Genomic DNA, 9,823 nt, shown 5'->3' with positions numbered 1-9,823 from the left:
GGGTCAAAGGTTTGAGTACTGACTTTTTGTTACAAGTTTTTCTTTGGAGTGGCTTAATCATAGAGACTGGGATGAACAATTTTTTTTTTGCCATATTTTTGGGCTGCTAGGAGGAGGATATACAAGCAGACAAGGGAATTATTTATAAACACTCCATGAGGTAAACCCTACCTAGTTTTGGCGGGGGAATTGCATTTTGGAGGGAGTTAAATTTTGGAGGGAGGTACCAAAATGTTTTCTTTTTTCGAGTGCACATGTTTGACCTTAGTATGTGGTGAAAGAAAAATGTTGGGTTTTTGTCCTTACATGTATTCAGTGTCCTTACATGGATAGTATAGTCCATTATATGATATAAATTTTATTTAATAATGTGCAATTATGGCTAATAAGAGGGTTTCATTGTTTAATTGTTTATAAACCGATAACAACAACACTACCTCGTAAGCCATAATTTAATACTAGATTTTCCCATGTCTCTAATGAGATTTGATAGTCAAATAAAGGTTAAGCACAATGATGATTTACGATTCTGACATTATTTCACTTTTTATTTTAATGATACATTTTCAAGAAAAATTTAAATTATTTAATGATCATTTTTCACTAACACTAACTAAAACTAATTTTGTTGATAGTCAATTAAAGGTTAAGCCACTTGTTGCTTACATTTAGCATTTAAAAAAACTACGATCAATCACACACCGCAATTAATCACAATCATATTACTAAACGAGTCAAGACATAAGAAGGCTATTCATAAGCAAGTTTTAGCAACAAAAGACACAACACAATAAGTTGATAGTCAACATACTTTAATGTCTACCATAATAATTTAGAATAATCCTAGCATTGATTAAGCATAACTATTTAAAGTAATCCATGCATTGATTAAGCACCACCCCCCGTCTTCATCTAGCACCAGCCTTCATCATGGATTGAAGGGTCATCATCGAGGCCGGAATTCACTAACCATGCCCCAATGTAATCATAATCGTCATCACTCTCATCCTCGGGCCTACCTTCGCTGTCACTGCCTCTGTTCCGTAACCGAACCGTTGGATCAGTTGCGGGACCCGGCTGATTTTATGTTCAAAATACAAAATAAGGCAATTAGTAAACATAGATTTGTACCCTAATACTCATTCAGATTCGCAGAGTTGTTGTGCATTTAAGTGACATGAACATAGTAAAAGCACATATTTGACTAAAATTTACAATTTACAATCTGGTTGATAATTATACCACTAAGTTACAAACAATCAAATTCATACTCTTACTGAGGAATTAATTCATTTGGATTTTCAATCATAGTGGAATGAAACACTAGGGGCCCATACCTAATTAATAATGATACAAAGTACAATTTTAGGTGTACTATTCAATATAATATAAACTAAGTATTAGTGTTTTCTTCACTGCCAACACTATTCCACTTAACCAATGGTCATACTTATTACATTTTAAGTAACCTTAATCCAAGATTTAATTATAATTTCATTTTTAGTGAACATGGTATAATCAGTATCAGTTGTTCGCCTATTATTCTCCTATTATTCTCCTATTATTATATCAGAAAACGATTTTATTAACTGCAATTAATTATTGTTTCATTTAATGACAACATAATAATTCGTTATTATTAAGATTATTAACATGTAGTCAGCTATGCAGAAATATACGAACAATATACAATATAGCTAAGTTCTAATATTTTCTTTTGACTATGATATATTAACACGAAATTATTAAACTATATAACAAGAATTTACTCAGATTTGTCATCTTCATTATCTCGCCTTTAAATTGAGATCAATTTAACCACTCTTCCTTACTACACATGACTCTAATTTACAAATTAAGGAAATATTAGTGCTGTAATACGATGTAATTATGCAGAATTATTGCAATTAATTTAGCAAAAAAAAAGTTACCACAATTTCGACGTTAAGCACGTTTCCAGTCAGGCTTGACCTCCTTGATCTGAAAAATGGCTCAGCGAACCTGTTCCACAGGAGAACAATCCCTCCAACAGTTGCATGACCCGTGGTCTCAAACTGATATGAACCAGGCAATTTCAAGATTAACTCCCACACTTGAAGGTGACGTGGTCGAGCTTCAGTAATTATAACCAACACCGGGTTGTATTCTTCATAAAGAGTGCGGAAATTGTCGACAAACGACGACCTAAGGATATCCTTTGCATTCCAGTACAACACGACTGACCCTTCCTCGAATACGGGTTGCTTTGGGTGAGCAGGCAAGTCACCGCAGACGCTCAACCGATGGTAATGTATACCATTTTTCTTGGTTACTCCAGAAAACACCGTGAGTTGAATAGCAGGCATAGGTGCTTCAATTTTCATAACATGCAGCGCGTTTGTTTTAGCCCCAATGAATACATGCTTTTCTCTGAGAGGTAGAGCATATGCGATGGTGGATTCTTCATCAAAGGTAGGAACAAGATCAAATATTGGTACAATGTCTCTTGGAACGACCTCACCTTCTTCGAAATTGTGATGCTTGAACATCCATTCAACAAACAGTTGGACTCCACCGTGTTGCAAGTATCCGTGGATGTCAGAAAGAAGAGGTAGGTAGGCTGGTTTTTCTTCACCTCCCGGGAGCAGCATCATCCTCATTACAGTTGAATTAGCGTACCGTTGTACATCATTCATAGCTAGCTCCTTCCGAATAACATCATCGTCAATTTTATTACCCTCATTTAAGTCTTTTTGGTTGGTGTAGTACGTGATTTTGTTAAATTCAAGCTCTGGTGCTTGTTTTGGGGTAAACGGTTGAAAATACATGATGGGCTCGAATGGATGGAGTAGTGTGGATTTTGGTAGGGCTCGCTTCTTACTCGAGGTGGCTGAATTTGGGGCTTCATTTTTATCAGACTCCATTGACGAGTGCAGTGGGGAGGTCTTTCTGGGTTGTGCAAGGAGGAGTTTGAGGAAATGTTGTGGGGAGGGGGTAAGTTAAAGTTGATAAAAGGTTTAAAAAGTTACCAAATTTCAAAACTTTGAATAAGTCAGAACAATGGAGTGACTAATGCACTATATTTTTGTCATCTTGTGACTAAAGGGTGAACATCAATCTAAATTATAGTACGGTCATGGTACTTGTATTTGTTTTATTGTAAAGAAATGAAATTAATTAATTGTCAACAATAAGAAGGGTTAAACTTGTTAATTTAATCGTTGATTTAGAACCTTTTTCAATACATTAGATTATACACTATAACGCTTAGCCGGCTAAACACATCACCCAAGTAAAAGTCCAATACATGTATAAATTAAACCTTTTTTGTAATAGGTCAACTTAATCTTTCATTCAAAATATAAACTTATTTAAAAGTAATTGTAATAACTGTTTTGTAATTGGTAATTCTATAAACTTAATAATCAACAGTTAATACCGTCCAATATATTGTTCATCCCATAACACTTACATAATTCAACTTTGAGTGATTTTGTAAGGTGCGATAGAGTACAATAACGTTCGATATCAAATCAGCGAAACCCTAAACGCTTTCAAATCACGTAAAAACTAAACCCTAAACCCTTTCAAATTCCGAATGCACTAATTTGAGTGAATGAGAAAACCCTCCAAATCGAAACCCTTACGACTAAAGCCTCCAATTCAACTAAATCCTTTCATTCAAAATATAAACTTATTTAAAAGTTATTGTAATAAATGTTTTGTAATTGGTAATTCTATAAACTTAATAATCAACAGTTAATACCGGCCAATATATTGTTCATCCCATAACACTTACATAATTCAACTTTGAGTGATTTTGTAAGGTGCGATAGAGTACAATAACGTTTGATATCAAATCAGCGAAACCCTAAACGCTTTCAAATCTCGTAAAAACTAAACCCTAAACCCTTTCAAACCATAAACCCTTTCAAATTCCGAATGCACTAATTTGAGTGAATGAGAAAACCCTCCAAATCGAAACCCTTACGACTAAAGCCTCCAATTCAACTAAACCATAAACCGTTCTATTTCTACAAAAACTAAAGCATTAGGATAAACCTAAACCCTTAGGCTAAACACATAAATTCGATCAAACACCGAACCCTTTCAATTTATGTTGATTTCAAAGTCTTAAACCCTAGACCATCAAAATAACTCAAACCACCTAGTGTTTCACTATAATGATCAAATCCCTCATCCCCTAAACCCTCCGATTTGTCCAAACCTTTAAACACTTCCAACTTGAGAAATTATGTAACACAATATCTTAAACCCATCCCTTTGGGTATATTCATTTTTTATCATAATTTGTAGACGGGTTTAAGATATTGTGTTATATAATTTCTTAAGTGTAGATAGGTGAATTTATATAATACAATATCGTAAACCCTTCAATTTCCCTTTCAATCAACCCCATCAACCACCATATAACTAATAAGGTGTCATTCGATCAAAACCGTGACACTAAATAATATAGTATAAACTCAAATACTCTATTAGTAATTGGGAATCCCTACTTAGTAACGCATGTCATCATTGCCTGATTAAATATCAAATTAATTTATAAAATATAAAAGAACTAATATTCATTACCAATCATCTTAATCTCTTTTAAGTGTTATCATCTTAATCTCTTTTAAGTGTTATCTCTTAGTCATGACATGAGAATTAAGAAAAACGAAACTAAAAAAATTAAGAAAAAATTAAAATAAAGGGGAGTAATGAAAAAGCAAAAATTACCATAAGGCCAAAAACGACAAAGTGGATATATATTATAAAGTATAATGAAGCATTGAACCCTAACGCCTCCTACATGCCAAATTATGAAAAGGACAGAATTCATAATTAATATTATAAAACATAGTATTTCTTTGCATTTATTGTGGTGTGAAAGGTTGATGTAGTTGTCTTCTGTAGTTCCAACTATTCAAACCCATGTGGATGTGACAATACAAGGTGTATACTAGAGGACAACACCTTTATTTGTTGTGAAAGAGAACTTTGACAGTAGTGTAGTGTACTACTGTGAGTGGATCAAAGGGAGTTGTGATCTCCTACAGAAGATTCGGGCGCAAATCAATGTTTGATATGTGAAAAATTATGCATGATTTGTGAAAAATAATCAATTTTTTTGTCATACTCATGATATGGATAAAGGCCTGTTTAGCTGCTTTGATTTACAATTTTTTGGTCATTTACATATTGCATTCTTCAACCCTTTCAATGTTAGGACTAGGATATGATTTAATAAATACGATAAAAGCCTTTTAATTAATTAAATGGAAATATACTACTATATTAGTACATATCCTTCAATTGTTTTCTCCGGAAGATGATGGTTCATTTTTAGTTTCTGTATACTTTTCCCGATTACTATTAGGTCTTTTAGGGAGTGATATAGTAAATTTCTTATTTTTATCTAAATTTTGAAAAGGATACTTATATTTATACAGAATAACCTTATCCTTATTGGGTGATATTTTTTTAGTAAACTGATGCCTTAATTCAACTGTATTATAATACGCATAGACCTAAAATAACAGTATAAATATAGCGGATTTTGATTTTTGAACACTTAGTGAAATTTTTTTTAAGTGTTATGTATGGACATATGTTGTCCTTAAGTAGTTACTTCTTTCGCAATTTTTTAGGCTAGTACTACAATGAGGACTTTAGAAATTTCTTATGAATTTGCTATTGACCCAAAAAAAAAAAAAAAAATATCCCTACTTATCTTAAGAAGAATGCAAATGATCTAAAGGTGATTTTGACTTGGAGCAAGGAAAGGCTCTGCAAAAAGATCTTGTACTAGAATCCTCGATATCAGGACTTTAGTTAAAAAAATAATGAAAATATAGATATGACTTTGTGTTGTAAAGTAGTACGGAAATATGTAGGATGGGGAGGGTTGCTATCATCAGCTAAGGTGACACATTTTATTATTTTATAGAAACATGTCCACTTATATCAAGGAAATTTTTATGTAAGCAAATTTTTGTAATTTATTTACTATATAAATAAAAATGATATATACCTTTTTTAAATATTCACATTCAATTAACTAATTAATAAGGAAAATAGAATAGCAAAATATAATCTTTGTAAATATTTTTTAAAAATACAATCTTCCACTATTAGTTTTTATGAGGCATAAACAATATCCGTTTAAAGGATACAATTGACAGACACAAAAATAAAGGACTAAAAACGAGGTATAAAAATATATGATCACTGATAAGTATATACATACATAATTTTTTTTGTCAATAACCGTGCATGGGACGGTACCTAACCTAGTTAATTTTTATTTCTCAACTTTGAGTCATTTCAATTAGGATTGTGCGCACAACTTTTAAAAATTGAAACCTTGTGTTTTGAAAATAATTTTAAATAACTTTGAGTAATGTTTGCTTTAGTTTTGTAAAATGTTAAAATATAAATTTTTTATCTTTTAAGTAAATATTTAAAATATTTTTTACTTTAACTTTGCCAGATTTTTCGTTTTCCACTTTCACAAAACTGGTTATTGCTATGGTTGATGATATGTCAGGAAAAATCAACTCAAAATTAAGTTGGAGGAATAGGGTAATGCCGTTGTCCAATGTATCTGCAGTAGGAAAAAAATAGATTGACAGCACACCTATGGACCATCGGACAATACATGGAAACGTAAAGAAAACCGAGTACATTTTTGATGGATGTCCTTATTTTAAGGAGCATGCGTTAGTTTGCAGTTGTTTCAGACAATGGTCTGGTAAACCATTGCAGCAATGCAGGAAAAATCGCACCTCCTACTGTCTAAAAAATTCTAATCACACCCCTACGCTAACCTATGTATTGTTCTACCTAAAGTTGTACGATGAACCTCATTATAATTTCAACACACATGAATTATGCTAAGTTGGAAGTTCAGCGCCCATTAATATTTCAATTAATTTACAATAAAGTTCCTTTTATTACTTGTTGGGTAATTTCCGTGTTATTTTTATTTTGAACTTCGAAACATTTGTTAATAATTTATTACTCCACTAATGTTGTAAGCTGGATTTTTAATTTTTTTTTTATTTTTTTTTATTTTTTTAGAGAAACAAGCTGCATATTACTTAAGAAAGGGAATCAATATGGGTTTGTAGATTATGGGCAGGAAATGAAATATGGCAATAAACTATTTTTAAATTCGTTAATTAAATTTTATAAGCATCATTTAGGTGTTACTTTGTATATCGCTATTAAGGGGTTTGAATTGTAGAGATAACTGCGAAAGATAGTTGTCACATTAATCCCTTAACGGCATGTGATTATGTAAATTTATGTAAATTTAATTAAACAAGTTCACAAGGTTGTGGAGTTAATTAGATTTCGTTGTTGATCTTAGAAAAAGATACGGCCTTTAGAGATCTAATGGACATAAAGTTGTTATCTAATTGACAAAAAATTTATCATATTATTAAGGCTTTAGAGTTTTAGGGATATGAATGCACGGGTATGTAGTTAAAAATTAAAGATTGAAGTAGTTGTCTTTTATGATTGTAGCCAATATAAAGGGTGATTAGTTTTAGGAAATGACAAGGTTTAGTTCAATTTAATAATGTCAGTATTACCCAAGTAAGGGACAACGGATTTTAGAGCTATCACATTAATCGCGCCTTATGAAAGTTGATCACATTATTGTCGTTGCCAATATTATGACCGTCAGTGAGTTAAAGTTATTACATGAATCGTGTGTTTTTGAAACTTTTACTCTACACCGTATTAATGCAAATAGTGAAAGATATTAAAATCGCGCATGGTTGATCAGTCTTTCATATATCAATATTAGTGAAATGTTGAAAATTTAACAAGAAAGGTTGATCCAACTTGTTAGTGAAATCGAAATAAGTGAAAAACATAGCTAGTTATATAACTGAAAGAATGGTAGCGGTTACTATGTACATATTGATAAATCGACAAGGTAGATCATTATTCCATTTGTCATCATTAGAGAGATTAATCAACATAAGTAGTTATCACATTAGAAAGATTGATCAACCTTAATAGTTAAATAACTGAAAGAAAGAGCTATCACATTAAACGCACATTCGCGTTCAATGTTTCATTTATCATAACTGCCTTTATTAAGGGTTACGAGTTTATATTTTGGAAAACACTGACATTTGTTTAACATGTGTTTTTAAATAAATGACATAAATAAGACTATCACATTAATCAATCATTAGGGGCCATTTTTTAAAATGAAAAATTGAAATACACAATTTACAGGGTTGTAATGCGGACCTAACAAGGAACCTATATTTTAATAACAATGGTTTCATAATGTTATTTAGGAATTACTATGTGAACTAGGAATTACAATTTATAAGGGACACAAGTAGTTAATTAATGGGGGCCTACGTTATTAAGAATGGTGTTATAATATTATTTGGTTATTAAACCGAAATTAAATCGATGGTAATGAACGTTTGCCATGTCATGTGCTTTTTAAACTTTTCCTGCTCTATATATACCCAACCCCTTGCATACAAGTACTGCAAAACCCTAACAAACACTTAACATTATTCTAAAAAAATGGCAACCGCAAATGGTGGCTCCAACGGGAACGGAGGTGACGGGTCCAACAGAGGTGGTGGTAGACGCCGTCCGGGAATTCCATAACCAATCAAACCAAGAAAAGAAAGTGCGAAAAACAAACGTCGTAACGCCCTCATTGCTCACATTATTGCCAACATGGAGATACCTCCTTTCCGTAATGACCAGCCACGCGTAGCTCCTGTTCCCGTGGCCTTGTGTGGAGCTGGTCCTAGTACTGTGTCGGGTATGACCACTGGTGTTTCTGGTATCCCCACTGTGGCAGATATGATGGTTGATACGGCTCCTCAGCCTCCCCCCGTAGCTGTAGCTACTGCTGAAGCTACGGCTTCTCCTTCTCAGGCTGTAGCTACGGCTGTAGGTACGGCTTCTCATGGATCGGCTACTCCAACGTCGGCCCTTGCACCAGCAACTGACGGTCCTGCACCACCTCCTGAGGTTCTAGTGACTCATTTCGAGGCACCTCGAGGTGCACCCTTCCGCGTTGTCTCGTACCCTAAGGTGGAAAAAAGTGCTGGGAGTTCTAGTATGGAGGTTGTCTGGGCGGCACCTCAGCTTCCTCCTCCGCAACCTACTGAAGATGTTGTGGGAGGTGAACAGGCTGAAAAGCCAGATGTTGACATGGATGAGGTCCTGCTAGCTGAAGACGGCCAGGCTATGGTGCTTTCAATCGTCGTTAGGAGCTACACTCTTGGTGATATCGGCGTTATGTACAACATTCGGACTGACGAAACCTTTGAAGCAATCTATGAAGACTACGCTAGTATAATTGTTGTCAAAGCTAATCAGATCAAGCTTTATCTCGGAGCTGCCTATGTTGCTTCCACTAAGTATCCTCTGGCGGCTGGTGTTCAGACCGGTAGTGTACTTTACGTAACAGGCGAGGTAAATTATTTTTTCATCTCCGTGCTTTAATATTTGCATGTGGTGCTCAAATAATTTTGTACCGTCCATTGTTTGTTTCATTTGATTTTTGATTGCATTTCAATCAAATGATTGCATGGGTCATTGCATGATTAGACCCCTTATCGATTTTGATTATACTTGATGGTAGTATTAATTCAAGGATGAGTAGCAGACCTACCTATTTCTAATATAAATAGTTTGTTTATGTTGTGAGTACGTTATCTTTGTTCATCTTGATTTAATTGGTGAGAAGTAGTAATTCCAAATTGTTTTAATATAATCATTTCGATAGCATTAAAGGATAAAGAACGTATAATTATTTCTTTGAAAGAGGATAACGTTTATTTAG

Source organism: Chenopodium album, chromosome 25, assembly GCF_948465745.1.
Source record: "Chenopodium album chromosome 25, dcCheAlbu1.1, whole genome shotgun sequence".
NCBI classification, from domain to species: Eukaryota; Viridiplantae; Streptophyta; class Magnoliopsida; order Caryophyllales; family Amaranthaceae; genus Chenopodium; species Chenopodium album.
Note: the sequence above shows the minus strand (reverse complement) of the source record.